The sequence below is a fragment of the Cynoglossus semilaevis genome, chromosome 4, assembly GCF_000523025.1.
Source record: "Cynoglossus semilaevis isolate Cse_v1.0 chromosome 4, Cse_v1.0, whole genome shotgun sequence".
Lineage (NCBI taxonomy): Eukaryota > Metazoa > Chordata > Actinopteri > Pleuronectiformes > Cynoglossidae > Cynoglossus > Cynoglossus semilaevis.
The window spans coordinates 16020305-16044859 of NC_024310.1; the positions used below are offsets into that span (position 1 = coordinate 16020305).

At 39.2% G+C, this 24555-nt stretch overlaps 1 protein-coding gene across 1 annotated transcript in view; it reads right to left on the bottom strand.

The window, feature by feature from the left end:
• Positions 1 to 24555, bottom strand: part of grik4 (glutamate receptor, ionotropic, kainate 4) — a 261758-nt gene that overhangs the window by 176889 nt on the left and 60314 nt on the right. Inside the window, 1 exon segment of the mRNA XM_025055124.1 lies at positions 14847 to 15063. The gene's annotated coding sequence lies outside the window, so the exon portion shown is untranslated.

Here is a 24555-nt window from a genome sequence, read left to right on the forward strand (position 1 = left end):
AGAACAACTGGGAGTCAGAGAACAACTGGGAGTCAGAGAACAACTGGGAGTCAAAGAACAACTGGGAGTCAGAAAACAACTGTGAGTCAGAGAACAACTGTGAGTCAGAGAACAACTGGGAGACAGAGAGAGACTCAACCACAACACATCTACAATTTCATTGTTCACTGTAAATAATATTAGACAAAAACAGAAGTCAGACTTCAACCATAATTTAGATTAATTACAACAGACATTGAAAATAAAACATTTAATAATTAATCATCTCTTGGGAGTAAATGAAATGAAACAATTGAACCAGTGCTGTGTTTATTTACTGTGCACTGCGGGAAGACAAATGTACACAACAACTGCAATACACTATACTGTAAAGGTATAATAAAACACTACTTTCTATAAAAAATTTTAATAGCAAAATAATATATTCATATAAGAGACAAACTACAACAAAGAGTTTCTTTGGTCTGGTTTAAAAGGAGAGGTCAGGGTTTAAATGATCCTAAAGCAGTTCATTTCTTTCTACTTTTTAAGCACAGCACAAAAGACAGGCCTGTGTACAAAGTACAAAGAACACAGTAAAACAGCAGCCTCTTCACCCACTGCATGTATGCATTACTGCATCAATTTAAAGGCTTCAACAGCAGAGAAGGAAAACTCTATTCCCAGCAAAGTGTAGGAATAACTTTGTTTCAGAGAAAAGTGGATGTTGAAATAAAACAAGTAAAACATAAAGAACACCACACCTCTCTGTCAGTGCCAGTAATTGCCCAGCCATTGTGGTTCCTAGACCAGTACCTCCACCACAATGTCGTTCTGTTTCATATTTAGTGTTGGACTCCAGCAGACAGACTGACACACAAAAAGTCTGCTCTCAGAATATGATGAGCTCCATCTTTTCAGATTTTTTTTAAGTGGTCCTACTTGAAGTAACAAACTGTCCTTCAGGTTGCCAAAAGGAAAAATCCTCCTTTGACCAAACCATTAAAATACAGCTAATGAAAGAAGACACAAGACACAAGCGTGGCCGCATCAAGGCATCATAAAAGCTTGAGAGAGGGGGGAACATGAATAATGGAACACTCTGGTGCCGTATGTCTCACGGGTTTTTGTGGGACAGCGTGGAAATCGGTTTTATGTTTGTACAGTGTGATGGAAAATCAATGCCATTAAAGTCCTGTATGAAGTTAGTGAAGTGGTGCTGCGAGCAAGAACAAAGTAATATGTTCAAGTATAGAAGCAGAAAAATAATGGGAGACAGAAGGAGAGCAGCCGAATTTAAATAGGTAGTGAGACCTGCTATGATGAATGCTTAGAGACTGTGGCTCTGTCCACATAGACCGCCACTGTCTCCTGCCCTGCCTCTGTTTGGACCACTTTCCAAGGGTTTACGCCATAACTACCTCCTCCACCGTCAACATGTTTGTCACTGTCTGCCCTCGGCCTGAAAATAATCCCTAAACTCAGCACTGCCTCCTGGTGAATGTACTTCAAAACCATGCCAAAAGTAAGGCTCTTAACGCACTAATTTACTTAAGTTGAGTCAGAATAAACAAGGTCTGTATGTGGTAGGACTGACACCAGCTCCAGCTGTTGTGTCACACTAACTGAGATGAGCCACATCATGGGGGGGGCAGGAGGGGTGACACCTGTAATAACACTGCAGTGGGAAAAACACACATCCAGAAGCAAAAACAAACAAACAAATAAACAAAAAAAAAAAAAAAAAAAACACCTTGGCGTCAAGAGAGCGAGGAATGACAGGACACACAGGTGTGTTTACCACCGCGTGGACGGTGATGCTCTGCAGGTGTGAGAATGGAATTTATTTTCCAACAAAAAAACCGTGATAAAAAAAAAAAAAACAACTCCATGTTCTTTTTACTATTCTGCCCGACATGTTTCTTCGCTCTATTGTTATGACCTCATTTCCTTTCAGAATGTGTCTTGCTCTTATAAATGGCACCCTCACAACAAATCGTTCAAACAGCTGTCCGTGTCTGAAGGTCAGTGGCAGACCGACGTGCACTTTGAGCAGAGCGAGAGAGAAGGGAAAGCAGGGGGCGAGAGACAGAGATTCAGGAACGCTGGAATGATGACAAATACTGTTCCATAAACTGAGGAAGACAAAGTCAATCAAATTTTAAATTGAGTCTAGATAGGACACAACAAAATCCAATCCAGGTGGTTCTGAAGGTAATGGCCAAAGGCAGCGCTGGAGGGACAGCACTAACTCTGTTGTAGCCTTTGTGTGGACGTTTGGGGTTTATTCTTTGATACACAAAATTAATTTGCAGGGATTTTCCTGGGGTGAAAAATGTCTCGTTTTACAGAAAAAAAAAATTCCTGCAGCGAGAATGACCTATCACTGATAAAACACGACCAAAAGACTATTTTTTAAAAAATATTGAAACAAGTTGCTGAGCTAATTACTCTGATCTAAAGCATCGCTAATAAAAGAAGAAGAAGAACCTTAGCAGTCATTGAAAACAATCCTCTTACTGATGATGTGAATATATTTAGTACATGTTTGGCCAAATGCCACCACTGTAGTAAATCAACAACAGTTCTTACATCAGATAATGGGTGTTTCTAAACTGCCGGCTTTTTTGGCTTGAATTCAGTGTCTGGTTGTAAATAACTCGTGGAACTGTTTTCTTTACTGAAGAGGACACGTGGACAAAGTCAGGATGGAGACAAGGAGACAAGGAAGACTGAATCACAACTTTCTCAGTTTCCTAAATTCTGGCATACAGGAAGTGAATGAGGTGAATGTGCTGGGTTCAGTTCAATGAAGAGTTTGGTAAAACAGTCATGTTAGAGATGGTCTTCTGAACTTGGGTAAGAGTAGGGTTCTGTGCACAAACATGAGCGCTAACATTAACTACAACTGTGCTAGTACAGACACCAGAGCTAATGTCAGCAAAAGCTTACTTTGCTCCACCTTAACTGTACCTGACGGCTACTCATCTATATTGATATCCTTCCTGGTCACTCCTACTGAAAATCTACACTTCATTATTTCTACCTCCTGCTCTCTGTCATGTCTTTGAAAAGTTTGTACTGTTTCCAGACCATTCATCACAGCTGATCTCTGTACCGCCTTCAACATTCTTCTCCTCTTATGTGTACTGTCCGTTTTCTTACTGACTTGAACACAGATACTTGTATAATTTGAAGTTGCAGGAGTCACCTCCTAACAAGTGCAACCCAACAGCTGGGAGAAAAAATACCATTAATACCTGAAAATTCATAAAGAGTTTGCACAGCTCTGCAGCAGGACAACGTGTTATTGTCCTGAGGTTTTTCCACTTCATGAATTCTGCACAGATGGGGTCTTTTTGTCTATTAGTAACAGATGTTTATGGCCTCGTTGATGCTCCACCTGTGGTGAGCAGTTGGTAAATGGATCCTTGCAAAGGTTCTACGGCAAGGACGACTCCATTGACTCGCCTTCATTCAGTCCTCTCTCTCTCTCTCTCTCTCTCTCTCTCTCTCTCAGCCATCTCTGCTGACTCCTATCTTTTTATATACTTCCCTGCATCCCACTCCAACACGGCCGCATAAAACTAGTATAGTAGTATAAAACAAGTATCCACTCCATGTACAACTCTGCTCCACAACCCGAACGAGTCGTGAGTTGTTGTTGTAGAAAAAAAAACATAAAAAAAAACACAACAAAACATTTCAATGATTCATTGTAATAAATACTTGTGTTGGCGATCAGAACAGTTTTCGAACCCATAAAATCTGAAATGCATCAGAGTAGTGTTCTCACAGCACCAACAAAACAAAACACACTTTGCATGTACACCAATTTAAAAATCAGTAATTGTGGTGCTGCACATGGGCCGCATCAGAACTTTGAATTGTGTAATGTCAGTCTGGAGTATTTTAGTTGTAGTTCGGCAGAAAAGAGCTCCTGCCACTGTGTTTATATTGTGTAGCTAACTATGCTGTGGGTTTTAATTATTCATTTATTTTGTTTTTTACCATTTTATGAATTTTAGGTTGGCAGTAATCCCAGCATTCATTGGGCAAAGACAGGATCACACCCTGGACACACATAGAGACACAAAAGGCACCATTCCTACTCACATTCTCATGGAAACTCCAGAGTGAAAACAACTGGGCTAATCTTGCATGTTTCTGTTACAACCATGTATTAAACAGTTGATTTTTACACTGACTCAGATAAACATGAACCTTCAAGTACAGAAGGATCTCTGGAGCGACACATGAACACATTACTACCACGTGCACCATCTCTTGTGATCTTTGAAGCAATCAACCCAGGCCTGATTAATGGATCTGTTATCCTCCACAGAGGCAGTGGCCCCTGATGTGAAGGGAGTAGCCGAACTGTGACAAATGGAATATTTAGCCTTTATGCATCGATAGCCTCAATACCTGATTAATCAGCATTAACACCATGGAGAAAAACATGCTTAAATGGCTGTTAGGTGGCAGATATCTATGGCTCATCCCTTATGGATTGGTGAAAGAAAAAACAGCACTTGAATTTATGTTGGAAAGTTGGTAAAACAAAGTCGATACAGGAATTAATTACAAAGCCAAGGTAAGCACTAGGTTACATAAAAGAACTAAATGCTGTTTTTACAAAGTTTTCCCCAGTAAGAACTTCAACAGTTTGTTTGTGTAGGTAACGACTGGCTCCGTGGAGTCCTGGTTACGGTGCAGCCACTGGTATTTTTTCCAGAGCAGATACTAAAATTGCCCTCATCAATCTAATGCCTCTCTTCCAGACGTAATCATTTCCTCAGAGCGACAAAACATCTCATTAGACCTGATTTGCTCCGGGTGTCATTCAGCCTCAGGTGCAGACGTTCATGCACACTTAAATCATTAGACAAGGTGATGACAATAGGTGGCCTCTCTCTCCTACAGATCAGTGGAGTAATTGCTGAAGTGTGTTTTATTTCATTATTATTTTTTACTTTTTCTTTGTCCCTCTATAAGCAGCATTTATATGTAATCTTAGGCGCGATGAGCCTTTATGGGCTGGAGATAATGTGTTTGTTATTACAGAGAATAAAAACATTTTTTCTGCTGTCTGTGGCTCTGTGAGGTCTGTCTGTGTTCCTTTCCTCCTGTGTGTGTGGATTAATCAGTGTGATCACATTCACCTGTGTCTGTCATTAGTCTCACTCCTGTCACCTGGTGCCCTGGGTCTATCCTCTCTCCAACTGAAGTCAATTGTAACGGTTTAAAATATGGGAACTATGATTGAAATAAACAACTGACACGAAATTATAGTACAAAGCAATTGGAATTCTGTTGGACTTTCTACCACTAACATGTAGCCTCTGGAGAAATAGGAAGCATCCACTCCAGGTTGATTTGCCTGGAGTCACAACAAAAGGAAATGGAAAGACAAAGTTCAAAACAATGATTCCAAATGAGGTGTTTGGATAAAATTAGGATTGTTTAACAATTTAGCAAATTAAAGTTCAAGACTCACAACAACAAGCCAATAACCTCATCGATTTGATTGTAAAACACTCCTGCAAAAGCATTAGACTCTAAATGAGGAACAATCCCTTGCCCTTCCTCAGCAAGCCAACCTAGGATTTTGGTAGGTTGGTATTGAACAGTGAACTTCCAGGTGGCAGGCAGAGGAGTCCTACCACTGCAACACTCCTCCTCATTGCAGTACTATAAAAACATAGTAGAAAAAAGCTTCTAAAACAACCCGAGAGCAGGATGTAAACAAACATGGCAGTGGTGTTTACTTTGTTTTTGTTCTTATTTAGCCTGGAGCTGTGATCAATTTATCTAAAGCCACTGCTTTGATAACAGAAACTCTTTCTTGAACATTGAGATCTGAACACAGATTCTCATAGAATCTCATGCCAAATATGACACAAACCTATTCTCCAGTCACAGATACCGCAAACTCAGGAGATATAATTATTGTCTTTGCTTCCTTCCACATCTCAATTCTCTCTCTCTCTCTTTACAGATAAATGGAATGAGGGCTGGCATCTACCCTGGACATTTTAATTATCTTCGCTTTAATTTAGCCTGAACCTCTTCTAACTCTGATCACTCAGCGCAGGCTGTGATAAGGAGCTGTCACTCACATACTAACACTGGGGATTACTCAACAGAAAACTGTCTCCTCACCGTCCTCCACCTGTGCTGTCATGGTGCAGCTAAATCACTAGGAATGGAAATATGGTGAGTGTGTGTCTTACTGATATAGCTGTACTTGTGAGGACACTTTGACCCTTGAAGGGACATTTTGTTGGTCCCCACTGAGTGACAATGAGCATTTTTAAATGTAACATTAGTTTGGAGTTAGGATTAGAATTAGAGCCAGATTAGAGTTTGGGTGAGGATTAAGGTTGTGCATAGTTTTGAAATATTTAGGGTGAAAGACAAGGGAACATTCTGTTACTCTAAAGTGCTCATTAGACACAAACACCAGTGTGTGTGTGAGTACATGAGCTATGCTCATTCATCCCAATGCTCAGCTCACTACAGTGTGGACTGAAACTGGATGAATACAAATGCACTCCATTGATTTATAAAGTCAAGACAGACTGTTTTTTTTTTCTACAAGCATAAATGAAGGCTAACACTATTAGCTCACTGCTCCAGAAACAAGAACTGGAGAAAATCCCAGCCAGAGGGTAAAAAAGAGGGGAGACTACACAGGGGATCTGAGTGTGAATATTTAGGCAAGACAAGAAAAAGCCTAGTCTTCATTTTCTGGTTATAAACAACTGCCTTTTTATAATGTCATATTTTACAACATGCCAGTCTAAGGTTATTATTTGTACAGTGGAAAATGTGGCCAAAAACTTGTTATGCAAGCCTGTAGGAGGGGTCTTTAAATTTGTAAATTGTATTTTTATATATGCAGTGTATACACATATATTTATATGATATATACATATATTTATATATTTAACAACCTGGATATTACTTGAATAAATTAGTAATAGTAATTAGTAAGTAATTAAGAAAGTAAGAGGTATGTTTGACATGGCACTAGTGGGAGTCTGTCCTGTTTTCTGGTTATGGAACCACTGCACAAAACCGACATAAAAGAGCACAGTTCAGGGTCGGAGCTGTCACTTCTGAACGTGTCACCTCAAAAAATAAAAAAAACAAACTAAAAAAAACTTAAATCCAAGGAAAATAATCTGCTCACAGAGTAGGAGGAGGATTCACTAAGTTACCACCATATTTTTGAGTGTCAAAGTGAGGTAGAGAATATCATGACGAAGTTCAAATAGATCAGAACAAAAGTGGTAGAAATATAGAATAAAAGATTTTGATAACTTGGGGGGAAAAATTCAACAGAACTGCCTGAAGAACCAAGAGTCGCTGCCAAGATACTCGTATTGGTCTGCAGTCTGAAATCTAGGTGTCAAAAAAGACAGTTACCACTTGGATAAGAAAAACTGACTGTGCTGAAGAGACCTGGACTAAGAGCACTAGACCAGGACCAGATGCCCTGAACAACCCAATGACAGTTGAAACATAGGTAGCGTAAGCGAACTATTTTGGTTGGATGTGATTTTTCTTATCTTTGGAGAAAACAGAAAATGTTCCTGTTCTCTGTACTGTTACTGCTACTGTGAAATACTGAGATACCAGTATAAGCATATGGAAATGCAGCATCTACTCAGAACCTGAGAATGGGATCTAATAGGAAAATCCAACCAGTCAGCAGCAAACATACTCTGTTTAAAAACAAGAACACTTAAAAGTTGAACTTTAAATTTAAATGTATATAAACCTTTTTGTGAGACAGTGGTCGTCTTGGTTGCGTATTCAGAGCCAGTTAGCATCCAACTGAGGTAGTTATTCTTGTATATACAGTATATATATATATATGTGTATATATATATATATGTGTATATATATATATATGTGTATATATATATATATATGTGTATATATATATATATACACATATATATATATATACCCACTGCAAAACCATTATTTATTTTGTTTTTTTAGCTCTAACGTTTTGCAGATTCATTTGATGAATAAGGCCAATCATTTTTTCAAAGAAGTCTGGTCCATGAATCAGTTTAGCAGTGACGGCAGCAGGTTTGGTTTCACTCTGACTGCTGGCCATTGGAACGTGTTGATTGGCTGTTGACTGCCGTTCAACGGGCCACATTCTCATTAAAGCAGAACGTGGCCAATGACAAGACTGAACAAAACTGCAGAAAATGAAACAAAACAAGTTGAGCTATGACTGTAGATTTGTGCCGCGGTGAAACACTTCCAAAACCGGATGGCAGAAATGATGGCATGTTCATAAATAACTCTGATGCAAGTGAGAAGGACGACTTCATAAAGGTTATGTTTCACAGCTTTGGAATTGTCCAATTATGTAGCGAACTTCTCTGATCAGGACCAACAGCAGTGAATAGAGCCGACAGAACCCACCGCTCCGTGTTGGCAGGCTGCACAGTGGGACGTGCAGTGTAACAGCCAGAGGTGACATCTCGAAGAAAACGCTGCTCGGTCCTTTTTAAGGAACAGTAATGTTCGTGTGACTGAAGCTTTATTCCAAGCCTCCATCATTAGAGTCTAACACGTGGCTGCAGCTGCTGATTCATCACCTCTGCAGCAGTGAGGAAAAACTATTGTTTTAAACGCCAACTATAACGGGAGTAGAAAAGTGTTGATGTGCATCTTTCTTCAATTCCTGTGAGTATGTCAGTGTGGTGTTCAACTAAATAGGCACAGGTTTTATACACCGAGTAAGAAAATTATATTTAATTACTTATAGTTTTTGTGAGATTTCTGTTTGGTGGGGCACCTTGGGAGTTTTTTTATGTAAAATATGTGTTGTGAAACATTAGAAAAACACTACTCTGTAAATATTTACTGGTGTAAAACACACAGTGGTAGTAATGCGGCTCAAAATAGGCAGAGCCGCTGTAAACTCCATGTACCATGTGCAGGTTAGGAAACTATTGACAGAACATTAAAATAATAGCCTAACACTGCATCGTTTACCTTGAACTTGAAGGAGTCTGCCGACATTCAAAATGGCAGTGTTTTATACAGAACTAAATGAAAAACATTTCGTACTTAAAATGAACTCAGCTGCAGTCCCACCTCAGTTCTAAAGCTGCACTTCACCATGTAATCACCTGTCTCCCGACCCCTGTTCAGTGCTCCCTACTGCCAGCGACCGGTGTCTGAATCATGGACTTCCGTGGTGTTTCTGCGCTCCTGCTCTGACACCTCTCCTTTTCTTTATAGTTCCATCTTACAGCAGAACTGTCAGAAAAATTTAAGATAAGCCTGTCAGCGGCTGGTGTGGGGAGAGATGAACAATTTACATTCTGTCAGTTCAGACACACAGCATCTTCACAATTGCCTAGTCAAATATTGAGAAAACTATTTAAACAGCCTCGATCAAGAACACATCAATCACACAGTAATAGTTGGCACAGGGAAAAAAATAAATAAAAAACATCAGTGCTCAGAGCAGAGTCAGACAGCGGTTGGAAGCCAAAGCTAGACTTTTAAATCACACAAACAACCCAGATGGAAGGCTTTACTACGTCATGGATTTCTGATGTCTCCCAATCATGCCAGCAGCATTGGCTGTTTAAAAGTTATATCAGAGTTTTCAAGGCAATCCATTAAAAACCTACTGAACCTACTTCCCTGACCCTGTTCTCTTTATTCACAGCTCTAACACATTTTTCTTTTACGTCTTCTCTATTTCTGTGACCTTTTTTAACTTGAAAAGTTCTGAGTGTAATTTATGGTGCGCACGCTCAAGCACCTGCTGCTTCCATGTTGCCGTCAGGTGGGCTAATCTACACTAAAACAGGATTCAGTTTAGTGGAAATCCTTAACTTCTTTATCATTTTCACTCCAATTATGATGAGGTCAGGACTGAAATCTATTTCAATGTTCTTTCAGTTAAAAAAAAAAAGCTGTTTCTGAGTTTCAATAACTTTAATGAGTTTCAGTTGAGCTTTGATTAAATATATTTATATACCTGGTTCATTGTTGAGGGTCAACAATTCTGATTGTATAAATTATAACACAGCTCAAGTTTTGACTATAATGATAAGACTTGTACTAAGATGTTTTCCTTATTGAAATCAGACAACATTTGTCTTTTGGAGTTTCTCTCCTAACTCAACAGTGTTCCTCAGCTCCAGACTTCAAATGCCAGTGATTTCATAGCACGCCACGGAGAAATCTTTAACAATGACGAATCACTAAGTCATTAACCCGTTGTTGACCTTTGACCCCTCCAACAGCCTGACTCCACTCTACAAATAGAGACCATTGATGTTTTTAAATAATGAGACTTTAGTCATTGACACCTTGAACTACTGCCAGCAGAAAGTCTATGTCCTGGTGACATGTGTACAATGACAATAAGTGTAATTCTTCTTCTTTTTCTTTTGTGGTGAACTAAAGAAGATCATTTTGAAAATGCAAACAAAGCCTAAAACAAAGACATGACTTATCACCTAAGAAGAGTAACCACATCATCAAAAATCATCTTGCAGTGTAGAGGTCAAAGGCTAAATGTGCTGCTGAATATGCATGATTCCAGTGAGGCATTAACCCTAACCCTAATAGTCATGACGGTCACATGAGCTCAGGACTGCTTAAGAAATCATTGGAACTGAACAACGTCATCAACAAATGCTCCCTGAGACTGACGGCTGTGAAGAGGAAGCAATACATCAATTTAGTAACAAATCACTTTGTCTGCTCCCAAGCTAATCTAAAATCAACTAAAGGTCTATTGAAAAGTATTTTGTAGCTCAATGAGTCTGTGTTTATAAGTAGGTTTGTGTTGGGTTTAAGAAGAAACATCAATCGTGTTTGATGTGTTTTTTACAATATTAAGAAAACATTTCCGTTGTGTTTGTTGACCCACAGATTTCAACTGCTTTATCATTTATGCCAAACTGCTTACACGTCAGTCATTATTAGCCGGAGGGCGATAGATGTTGCGTGTCCAGAACCACTTAAACTTTTCACTTCAAATACATCTGCAGATAGTTTCACAGTGACACACTCACTTCTCTCTGAAGAGCAATTAGGCAAAAAAAGAGAAAAAAAGTTCCACCAATGGCCTCCAGTAAACTGCATCTGTCTGCCAGAGTCGTTGTACGACCTGCCTTACTAAACTGCCAGGCAGCAGACAAACATCAGTGGGTGTTATCTTTGCTCCTCAGATGAGGCCTGGAAGCAGGAAGAAGCCACGTGGCCCGGCGGCACCGCACTCAGTGGCAGACTGGCTGCAGAGTCAGGAGTTGAGGCAACATGCAATCAACAACGTTTCTCCAAATACATGGGAAATATTCTATTTGGCAGGAACATCCGCCGACTAATCCGTCCTCTGAAGAGAAGGGATCAGTTCACTGAATAATAACTGTGGTTCTGCTACGCAGGTACATTTGAATGGAATACAGACGGTGGAGACCGGAACCAGTTCAATGTTCTGGATTTAATGCAGCTGACTCATACGGAGGTGCAACCACACACCATCTGCACCAAAGCTATATTAAATACCAGTATCTCATGCATGATTGCACAAATGGGCCATGAAATTAAAAAAAACTTATCCTCAAAACCGCTGCCCTGAACCAAAGTTGGTGGAAAACTGATTCTGTCAGCAGTGGTTTTCCCTGGGAAATTCAGTGTCTTCCCAGCATGACGGATTTCCACTGTTGGTTTTCACAGCGTTCCGAAGCTACCTACAGAGGAATCGGAAAAGCGTCTTTGCCAGAACCAAAATATTTCCCGTTGCTCATTCTGAAATAAGAAAGATGATGTAACAATAGCTCAGACAAATAGAGAAAGAGAACCATGTCTGGCTCGACAACTAAAATATTTCTGGTGCTTGGGTGAAAATCCATTCCAAATACATGTACAGGAAGGTCACGGAGAAAATGTAAAAGTCTTCTCTCTGAGCTAGTGACAAATTTATCGGCACTATCAGTAGATGATGTAAAAGGTGACGTTGATGTCAGCAGAACACCGACAGGAATTTCTCTCTCATATTGACTGATGCCAAAATGTCTTGGATTATACAGCACTGTGTAGAGGTTTAAGGCAGGTGGATATAGTTACTGTTTCTACATCGTTTTTACATGCGTTTCTATAATTATTTGTCAAATGTCAAGGACAAAAAGTACATTCTCAACAAAATGAAAGGCTGTTTCAGCCACTGTGGACTGTTTGAGGGATTTATTCATGGATTTAAGAATAGAAATTCACATGTGCTTCTAAGGCCTGTTCCTGGAAAGTGTCAGAGATTGGGCTGCGAACCTGTGACTGTGACACAATCCCTCTGCACTGCCAGAAGTCTGCACCTTCTGCATGTTGATGCAGTTAAAAATGGCTTCAAATACTTAGAATAAAATTATAATAAGATGCAACAAAAAGGACGTATATAATTAATGTACACACACACCAAGGTGTTTGTGTTGGTATCTGCACTGTTACTTTCTGATCTCAACTACCTTTAGTTTTCCCTGTTCTTCTAAACTCATAATTAATTGATTCACAAGTACGTGAAGAAAGATGTGCAAAAAGAATAATATCACGTTGGCCTTCAAGAGCAAAAACAATCAAGACTCATCTTAAAACTTTTAGGAATAAAAAAAATGTAAAAGGATGATTTTTCATGAATTCCACTTCAAATGACACCTTGTGGCAAATTAGACAAATGCTTATTGGAAAACAAATTGAGGTAAAATGATTCACTGAAGACTGAAAAAGAAAACATTTCTCTAAAGTATTATGATGTTGACGAAACACAGGCGAGTGTAAGCGATGGATTTCATCTACAGTGGATTTGTTCTTCATTAGAGTTTCTTTTTTTGTTTTTGATTGCAGTGATTGATGGAAAAGCATTGATATCACTTTATGCCAGTGTGTGCCTAGTGCCTCAAATAGTTAGCGCCATGCTAAATGAACTGCTGTGCCTAGCTTTTGGGTTTGTACATGATAACGGTCAAGCACTTGTGTTCACGTAAAGCGATTGATTGAGCCTTGCATGGGTAGAAGTGGTAGTAAAGGTGGAGTAACCAAGTATGAAGGCAGGATTAATATGATCACACGTTTGTGATGTCACAAAATGAGCTGTACTACATTGATAGTTCCAGATGGAAGATAATTGTTTAGTTGTTTCGGCCACAACCGTCAGTACACAGACACTCAAAGTCTGTTCTGCACAATCATTCCTATTTACAATGCTCAATAGAATTATGAAGAAGCTTTTGATGATGTAATAATTTGGGATATCAATAAGGATAGCTCAATAGAATTATGAAGAAGCTTTCGATGATGTAATAATTTGGGATATCAATATCTTCGCATGACGGATGATGTTCACAACTTCCTTGTTAACTAGAGTTTTTCAACTTCTGACTAATGAAACACACGGTAATCCAACATGGCTGCCTCCACAGAGGACCTGGACACTAATGAGTAATATGTCTTCGAAACTTTATATTCCACTGGATAAAGAATAAAAACAGTGATATAGTACAGTAATAAACCCTTGACGGTTGTGTTTTTAATTTTAAGAGCAGCAGTAAAAATGACCAATATATCAGTTATTCACCATCAAATATCAGCTCCTAAGCACCGAACAGCAGCCATTTTAAATGACGTTGTTGTTAAAAAACATCAACATAGTCACATTAAGTGTTTTTAACACGTCATTTGGCGACCTCCAGACAATTCCCAAAATGCTTATTGTCCTTGTTAATGTCTTTGTTTTCCATATTTCTTCAACCTGACTCATCTGCTTCTAATTCACAACCTCATTTTCCTGAAACGCTTCCAAACGACGTCGAGAAAAATAGCTTCGCTCTCCTGACTGCTTTTATTTATAGACAGAGCGAGTGTTTGGACAAACTAATCACAGTCCAAGCAGTAGGTTTTATCCTTGGCTCAGTTGTTTCTGCCGCTCACAGAAGAAACTCCAGACCTTTAAGAAGTGCTGACAAAATTAAAGATGTGGGCAGCAATTCAGAGGCGAACTTTCCCAATGATGTGTTGGACTGGTGCTGTTTTATCTTCACTTAATTTAACTTTTGTGAACTATTGACTTGCCTTATGTCAACAGATTTAAAATGTTACCACAGTCTGCAGAGTCCAAACTAGTATTTCACCTTAGCTTTAATTATTCTTCTTTGCAATGATTTTTCCCAAAAAAATATTACTGTATATTATCAGGGTTTGAGAGAAAGAGTGGTCTAGAGGTAAAGAAGACCGAAAACATTAAGATTTTTAAAAAGCTTCTGATTTCAATCACCATCATTATCACATGCCATTCAACAGGCAGCTCGTTTGGAGACATGTTTCCAGATTTTTGTAAAACATCCACTCATCTGTTGAAACTGGCATAAATATGTGAACAAAAACCTGACCACGTAGTTTTTACACAGTATGGAGGGTGCGTAGGTAAGTAATTATATTTAGAAGTAATTTTCATATGTAAAGATTTTTATTTTAATTTGTTTTGGAAAGTTTGGACTCAACCTCACATAATTAGTTCCTACAAAACTGCTCTGAATCATAATTACCAGTGAACTTTAAAAAATTAAAAAACATCTGGTTTAATATACGCACACAAATAAAACCACAAATAGCATGCACTTGCATTCCTGTCTCATGCTGCAGCCGATTTTTAGTGTAAAAGTCAAGAGCTCACAGATGCCGCACAGCATCTGAGCTCATCATCTTTTATTATTTTCCACTCTTTTGCTCTTCACTCTCTTCTCCACGTCTTCAGTGAACAGGGCAGATCAGTGCGTGAGTGCGTGAGTGGCGGCTGATTACAAAACATCTTCACCTACCTTTGATCTCCTGTGGTGTGGGGTTCTAATCCATCTTGCATCACAGGAGGCTCTCTGATGTAGATGTAGGTGGTTGTGGTGGTGCCCACTTAGCTCCTTTTTATCTCACAAACACGTGCATGTGTGCGTCTGGTTATGTTCGGGTCCGTGTGTAAATACACACACACACAAAAAAAACGGTATAGGTTCAGCACAGTGTTGTTCCCTCGGAGAGACACTGTAGAGAAGACAAAAAAGAAAAAAAAATCAACCAAAGCGTCATCATTGGTTTTAGTTTTTAACAGCAAAAAATTGTAGACTGTATAAAAACCACAAAACAACTTAAAAAGGCATATTTGTCCCTATAATAGTGTTGGGTTTCGATGCACTTGTCTACCAAAAAACATTATTGACAGCACTTTCGAAAAATGCACCGGAACACTGTGTCAGTCTGACTGTATGTAAGGGTTCTAGAGATAACCTTTGTGCTGCTCTGTTAGCTCAGGGATACTCCAAGTGAAAATCTGGATTTTCTTTTTGTTTACATATTGATAAAGGTCATGCTTCCTTTGTTCATATTTCCTATTTTCATTTTTGTTTACTTATATCAGGAAGTGCAGAATTCATAATCTAAAACCCTGGCCTGAAATGAGCTTTTTTTTTTTAAATTTGACTGTTTTTACAGACCAGCAATCACTGATGATTTCCACCTAAACAAGTTAGAGACAGAGGATTTGTCGGACGTATACACAGAATATTTGTGAAGTCTGCTGTTATTTTGTTTACTCCTTTTATCGATACTGAATGTCCTTTGTCATATCTTTTAATTAAGATTCACCGACGAGCAGGAATCAGAGTGATTTGCCAGTTTTTCTAACAGGTTTTCATATCTGTAACCTCAGCACTCTCATTCAAGTATGAAGAACAACATACAGAAGACAAAAGACTTTGAGTTTTTCTACTAATGGGTAATAAAACACATGGAGATCCAACGACTTCTCAACCTTCAGATATCAACAGATTCAGAGGCAAATAAAAAAAAGTCCTAGACCCACATGAGTACAATAACTTTTTTATTATTATATTTCTGTTAATGCAAAACGTTAGTTTAGTTCCTGGGCTCTTTCTGTACGCTTTTCGTTCAATCATGACATGTAATACGTTTTTTTTGCTGATGATCTTCTTATTGCTTTAATTTTTTTCTTCTTTTTAAAAAACGCTTCCTGCGCTCAGCCGAAACGTATACTTCCCAAAATACATCAGCATTCCTAACAACTCCACACAATATTTCTACAATAAATGAGAAAGTAAATGTCACTTAAAAGATGAGCTTTAATCCGATGTCATTGCATTTTAATGGCACGCTCTCCCGTAGGAGAATTAAACTCCGTCCCCTGAGATGAACGTAATCACATGCCACTGTGTATGAAATCACCCCCTATGTAACCTCACATGCAGGACCTGTCAGCTCACATTTGAGCTACAGCCGTACCATTCGCACATGTGACCTTGTCAGGTCTTAATTCCTCCGATCAAAGGCAGATTCCAACACTCTTTAAATCAAATCTCATCTCCAGGGAATGACAAGTTTTCAGATTTAAATTACCGACATTTATCTGACACCTTCTGTAGAATGTCAAAATTGCGTCTGATCCTTCTTTGTGACAGCCACCTTGTAACCTCACCCCACCTGCCCCCATTGTTCTGAGAAGCTGTAAAGATGACTCCCCCGTGGGGATCCTGGACTCAGCCCAGGTTATACTACACTTGTAGGCTGTAAGCTTTTACGGAGGAAGGCATTCCTATCAAGGATGGAAAACTAATGGGGCGGCCCAGTCAGTGAACGGTGGCTGAGCATATGCCTTTTAAGCAGCAGGATCGTTGACTCTTGGCAACTCCCCCCTTCTCCTCATCCGGCAAAAATACACTATGTCACACAGTCAAATGAAATCAAAGGCCGTGATAGATTATTGTTTTTGTTATGTTGTTGCAATGTTGAATTATTTGTTCCGCATGAAATTTTTCTTGCATCGTCGGTTGTTTGTTCTTTTCATTTTTCTTTGTCACACGGTTTCATGCGATTTACTTGTTCGCCATTTTACACTGCAGTTTTATTTGTGACCCTATATATCCTGCCCTGATGTAATCCCCCAGTGTCTGATAAATTTCCCCCTCTGTTTAATGTTCCCTCCCTCCTTGGTATATCTCGTCGCTGTGATAAACACTGTCACCGTCTGACTGTTTGGTTTTCACTCTGCCTCTTGCCTTTTTCGTATATTGCAAATTGCAGGACTAAAACTTCCTAGTCAGTACCTTTAACTATTTGCCGTAACACCACAATTATATAGCCCTGTGTTCCACCTGAGGGGAATTGATTGTTAGTGTTAATAATGAAAACAATAGGATGCAGGTCTGCTAGTAAAGGAGGAAGTAATGACAGAGCTAGCTTAGCCTAGCTTAGCCTCCATCCAATGACTTCTGTTCACATTCAGAGCACACAGGAATATAAGAAAGATAATTCATGTTGGCTCCTCCCTTCATCAAGGCTCCCTACAGCTATAGCCTGCATTGAGACACACCAAACTGGAATCTTGCACGTAGGGGGTATCAAACCCAACACCTTTTGGTAGCAGTGTGAAGTCCTATCCACAGCACACCAGGGATCTATTAAATTATGAACACTTGACCTTTAAAGTTGTGTGACTTTAACTTCCTCCTTCTTCAAGTCATTATTTGTTTTGAACTCCAGTTAAATTAATGCTTCCAATTTCAGATTCACCTTCATCCTAACAAATAAAAACTTTTTATAATTACCTCCAGTAAATCATGGCACAGCACTTGTAAGTAGGAGAGAGGGGGGAAAAAAAATCACGAAACAAGAATGCACGTAATCAAAAGGCAATTCTTAACCAAAATACAGCAGAAACCCACAGACGTGTTTGATCACCAATCAAGTCTCTAAGCACTTAGGCCAAACCACAGGCTGTTCCATTGTCAATAAACTGCAGTTTTGCAGCAGTGCTTTGTCTTCTGTTGTATCGATCCCATTATGTTTGCCTGTCTCTGCTGTGGACACACTGTAAAACACACATTTAATACAGCTACTTTGTAATAGTGAGAGGGAAACAGCCCTCTACATCACCAACTCTGATTGACCCTGAGAGTCCTCTACTGACTCGAGTACATTACACAGAGATGAATCAATGCAAAGCCTTCATTTTCTCCAGTCGGTCAATCCATTTTTTATGTAATTACTTTTTATATGTTCAAGTCAACCTGATTATCCACCGGAAGTATATTAATACAGGGAAAGGAAAATGAAGTAACGATATCACAGCTATTGTGTTGTCTTTTATAAAGAGGAACAAGAGTTTGAGTAGCCAGATAAATCTGCTGTAGAGTAGCGTGACCCCAAACCAGGAAGTGCCTTGCAGTAAAAAAAAAAAAAACGCTTCAAGTACTAATATTTGAAACATGAGCTAGTTTCTCCATGATTCAAGGTTGCTTATTTTGAAACCACTCACCACTTGAACCCAGCTGACTTGTTGCTGGCTGTCTCCTGGCAGTTACAGCTTTTTCCATTTCTGCCTCCTTATTTGTTCCCTTTATATCTCCTTGACATTAATTCTCTATCCACTGCATATCCTTTTTTCCCCCGTCTATTTTCATCCTTAAAGTTTCAGGCTGTTTTATAGAAGACAAGTCTCTGTAAACCATCTCCAGTCACACAGTGCCCTAAAACTAAAATGTCTTATTTGATGCCCACTAGCCCTCTAAACTCGATATATTTTTAGCTCATATATGGTTCAGCTTGACCAAACTCTGGAACAGAAGTGAGTGCTCATGCATATCAGCACGGAGGTCATCAGCTCCAGCCTTGGTGGAGACATTCTATATGGAGTTTGTCCTTAAGATTGAAAAAAACAAGGATAGCGGCCGATTCAAATAGTGGGCCGCAGGCCACATGCAGTCCAGATTCAACCCCAGAGTGGTCCAATTGGTTGTCAATTAAGAATCTGAATTGGTAATTCCTACATATGACTGACCAAGAGTGCAACACACCGTGTAGCCTAGCAACATGCAACCATATCGCATCACATGTTTGTCTAAAAGTGTCAGCAGTTCACGTTACAACATGTAGAAATTTGAATTATCTAGCATTAATAATAAATAATAATAATAAAGTCCATCCTACATGGGCTGACAGGCACCTTTTTATTTTTACAACATCGTTCACAATTCAAATATGTATCATTTTCAATTTGTGTTACTTGAAAAAAAAAAATTTGGTTTTTAAATATTTGCATCTTTTAACCCAAATTCTATTTTGTTTTTATCGTCCAGCCCAGGTGAATTTCTGGGTTAAAAATCTGGCTAACATAATTAATAATTAAATATACCTGGTCTAGTCGTTCTGGCACAATGTCCCCCCCAGCATGTTAATGACACCTCAGGCAGCACACACTCGGTGCTGCCAAATGATGGATGTGTGACCACTGGAGGAAACGGCTCACATCACTGATGTGTTTCCACTGATAATTAAAGCATCTCATAATCATCCATTAACCATGAAAAAAAAAAAACAGTTTGGAATTCGTGATGTTTTTCACAGCTGTCAGCCCAGGCGTTAATGAGCCTCTGTGTGTAAATCATACGTGTGTTCGTACCTGGCACTCACACATGTGTGACAGATGAGGTCACTGCAGATTTGACAACACTTGAATTACGCTTGAATGGATTTTCCCTTTAGGCTCCAAAGTTGACTGTTGCGTCCCTGGTGCCATCAAAGGAATTATTAACTTAAAGTTCTGTTGACGCTGGTTTGCAAGAGGGCATACTGGTTAAAGGTAATATGTCTAACATTAACTTTTTACCGATATCCGTTATGCCAATACCAACCTATATAAGCCTGGTAATATTTATTTATTTATCTGTATAAACCACTGTATGAGTATGAGATTAATTAAATGAGCTACAATGCTGCCATCTAGTGAATGACACTTTAATATGCCGCCGTTTTTCCCCAAAACTATTTTTAGGGCGTGCATCATTTAGGGAAACCAAGGTGTTGCGTTATCGGGTTTTCATTATTGGAGGAAAAACCGATAATGATCCTTACAGATATTACATAACATGCTAATATCGGGGCACTAATATCAGACATTCCTAGTTAAAGGGAAAAAAAACAGATATCAAAAGTTATCCGGGAATGATAGCCATATGGAGGAATCAAAATCCTCTGGAAAAAGATTTGCCAACACACAGTGTTCATGTACGAATAGATTTTTATAATATGGGGCTAGACACAGAGTGATTGAGTGTAAGATTGGAAGTGCTTATAAATCAGACCGCAACACATTATTTCTAAGAATAAAACTGAACACCAGGACAAGACAAACAATCTGGAGAGTGAATGTAGGAATGCTAAATAATGAAGGACTGTTGAATGATTTGAAGGAAGACATTAGGGGAATATGTGGAGGAAAATAATAACGGAGAAATAGGCCCACATATTATATTAGATGTCTTTAAAGCAGTCATTTCACTCACACTTTTCACAAACAACAGTTTACCTACTCCTTATTATGTGTTTTATTTTAACTCTAAAACAATAAAGTTGAGAGCTTATCAGAGTCTTCCAGACTGGACAGCAGGGCAGTCTGTAAGTCAGTCTGTAAGTCTGTCAGACTGATTCTGTTCAACTGGAGTTATGAATGGTAAAGGCCGTTGAATTTCATTTTTACTGCTGTATTTTTACTGCTCAATCGCCTTCATCAAAGTTTGAAAGAACAAACTTCAAATTAAGTCAATTAATCACGATTAATCTATAACAACCTTGCAATTATTAGTTTGACAACCCTAGTAAAATATTACAGTGATTGATTTTCTTTTCACAATTTTTTTTGCCCAGTAATTCTTTTAGGTCGAATGCGTTAAACTCAAGGCTCACGGGCCAAATGCTGGCCTCTGGTATTAAAAAGCTTTTGCCTTATAATAAAGTCCCTGCAGCTGCCTAGGTAAACTAGGAAAAGTTAAAAAAAAAACTTTCATTAAACATTGAATTTAATACAACTAGAAGAATGAGGTATTTGGTGTTTTGTTTCTTTCATTCTAAAAACAGTCAGAGAGAAAAAAAAACTACAAGCTGCTGGATGAAAATAGAGTTCAAGTGAACTACAGTAAAATGGTTTCATTCATGTTGGTAAAAACAACAGATTCTTGCGACTGTAAGTCTGCTCCTGAATGTTTTCATCTCCAGCTGCTCGGCCTGTCACTCAGCTCCTGCCCCGGTTCACTGACTCTCGTCTGCAGTTGCTGCTGTTTAACATTGAACTCTGTTGCTCCGTCTCCAGTTTATGAAGGAACAGAACTTCCCCACAGATCTGTTCTCTGACCCCAATTGGAGAAACATATTCAATGCAACACAGTGGAGAGATGGGAGTCAGAAGTGAGCTGCCCTGCCCTCAAGGCTGCGGGGAAAAGGAGAAGCATTTAGAATTCACCAGCTGTCATCACACCATCCTTGATACTCACACACCCTGCCCCTCTGACCCCCCACGCCCCATCTTGGGTGGTAAGGGAACGTTTGGTCAAAGGCCGTGTACAGTAACACAACAAATATGTAGGGTTGTGTAATGTATTGGGTTGAAAATAAAACACTATTTCAAACATATGTTCCTCATTTTTCCTCGTAATCATTCATTTAAATTTGTTATTTTATTATTAGTGAATGAATCTAAGTTAGAGTTTGTATTCTTCCACAGCTGAGCACAATGATAACTCATACTGAATACACATTTTACTTCACATTTAAAAGTGTATAAAAAGAGAAAGTACTACTAATCTACTTCAGGAACTCCCACACTCACACGTGTGTCAATACAAAATCTAGATCACTTTCAAAATAGCTTCATCCTGAGGACAACACCTACATCTGCAGAACATTTTATTTAAATGTTCTCCTTACTCCTCACTGAATTATGCAACTCAAGAGTCAAACCAACAGAAACGCTTAAACCCACCTTGGCAGCAGATAACCCTTAAAAAAAATACCAACACAGCACCAAAGTGCTCTCCATGACAAAAGCTGAATGACTTCAGTTTATAAATAACAATAAAAAGATACTGGAGACACACATTTATTTGACTGTCTGTGAGCTGATTGGTAGAACACGTGAGTGAGGGAGGGGTCAGCAGTACGACAAAGGGAAGTCTGAAGAAGAAGCAGCAGGACTGGAAGAAGACGAGGAACCCCAACATGAAGAACCCATCAGAGGGAATACCAAGAAGAAAAAGAACCTGAAGACAAAAACCAGAAGAAGAAGAGCTAGAAGAAAGAGAGGAACCCCAAGAAGCAAAGAGAGTGGGGGACTTGGTTCGATTCCCAGTGGAACCACATACTTGCAGCAGATCTGCTGTTAACACAACCATTTCCCAAATATGGGATCAGTAAAGTTCAAATTATTATTATTATTTATTAAGAAGAACAACCATTTAAAGGGAATACTAAGATGAAGAAGAACTGGAAGAAAAAAGAAAGAAGAAAAATTGGAACACAAGGAAAAGAAAGAACCACAATGAATAAGAAAACCTAAAAGAAAAACAACAAAACCAACAACAACAAATTAAGATAAAGGGAACAAAGTTAAGTGGAATTTTTGAAGCAAAAAGACCTGAAGAAAAAGGTCCAAGTAGAAAGAGAGAAGAAGAGTAGAAGTAGCAGAACAAGGAGGAGGGACCTTCACCCTCAGGGGCAGGAATTCTACCCCTTTAGTCTGTTAACGTATCTCGAAAGTCATCAATGATCTGTACTTAAATAGACCTGTTCCACTCCTGATGTCCACTCCCAGGGGTTGAGACCACAGGTTTGGCCTCACATCTCAACGAGTGCCAACAATAGCTTTTAAAAATCTGCCTCTCAAAAATAGTTATATTGAGTTGAGTCAGTTATAAAGAGCAGAGCAGCTCAATGCTGAGTGTGGTGGACTGTGAGAGTGAAGCTGTCAGAAGGCCGTATCACGGTGACCGGGTATTTTCGGGTTGTTTTGTTTTTAAATAAGGAAGTGGACATGAGAGAAGAGTTCTAGCAACTGTGTGCGGAGGGGTTATTAGAAAGCAGCAGAGGGCGACTACGTGGCAGACTGCCATGTTGGGCAATGCAGAACAGAGCAGACTCATTTAGGGCATCTGCAGTTGAGGCTGCCGAATGGCAAATAGTGCTTCCTCCGCTGCTGGTTTCACAGACGTGCCCTGAGTGTAGAGCAATCTTCTTCCTGTGGCCTGGAGCCTTAAATCAGCTCTGCACTAGACACACCAATCAACAAGCGCACACACGGACACACCAGACGTCTTCCTGTATGCTCTCCTGCAGATGTACCATCTTTTTCCACTGTGACCCTAATGTAACAAAGGTGTACATGACTGACCCCTGACCTCTGTGCATTAGAGACAGCGATAGACAAACAACAGGAATGTGAGGAAAATGTTGATACATCGAAACAGAGCCGTGAAGCTACCAACCAACTGGTCACAGAGACCAGGGGTCTCAAGGTCAAATGAGGCTAAGGTCTAAAATCTAATTAACAAAGAAAACAGTGACAAATAATGACAAATTAAAAAAAGAATAAAAAATAAGTTTTATTTTTGGCCCGCCCCTCCCCCCCTTTTTTAGACCACTTTGTATTTTATCCTGAATCGTGGATTTATCTGGATAGGCCCAGGTCTAATAAATATCTTAAAAATCTCAGGCAGTATCCCTCAATTATGGAGAAGTCATTTGCCTAGTGATTGGTATGAACCAGTACTGTGACTGGTACTGACTCAGACCTACAGTAGGTGTCCACACAGGTGGGTTGTACCCTTGTCTGTTTCCCTGCGTGTTCTCACACTAACAAAGGTAAACGCAGGTTTGAATCCTCCCTGGGTTTTCACCTCTTCCACAGACACCACGTGTTGACGTATGCTACATTTGTACATGATCATTCATAATGCACGACCTGAAGTGCAGTACTCCGTCCTGGGGCTACACAGGTACATACATAATTTAGCACAGATTCCATGAAAGCCGACAACACAAAGTAGCTCCGCCGGGACGGTGTGCTTTGACAGGAGCTCCTGCTGATGATAACGCTGCTGGTAACTGACATGTCAGTGAGTGGAGCAGAAAAAGAGACAGAAAAAGATCCTAATTTGAATTCCAATACTTCATTGAGATTTAAATGACCTCTGATGGCGTTACAGAGAAAACACAGCTGACAGCAGACGGATGAGACGTCGAACAAAATCTTATTTTCACCAAAACCAGAAAATAATTTTGTTCAGTCATAACAAGGCCTCGATGTTTGGGACAGTGATGACAGGCTTTCTTTTATTAATCTGTCATGTCATGTCTGTTTCCCCTGAATTGTATTCATTTCTTACATCAGGAATACTTCTGAAACTCAAATAGCGTGCTGCTTTTCTCAAAACTCATGAAGAAAAATAGTCATTTTACAATAGAAAAAAAAACAAACAAAAAAAAACAGTGACATCGTAATTGCACCCTATTTCCAACAGATTTCTTTTTTTACTTCCAAAGGGAAAAGACGCATAATACAGAGTAATATTTCTTCACAATTTTTTGGGTTGTGAATTGTACTTCATATTAAAATGTGTACTGTTCTGTACTCACACAGAACAAAAGATAAATACTAATGTGCTACTAATTATAAATTATACATACACACATATA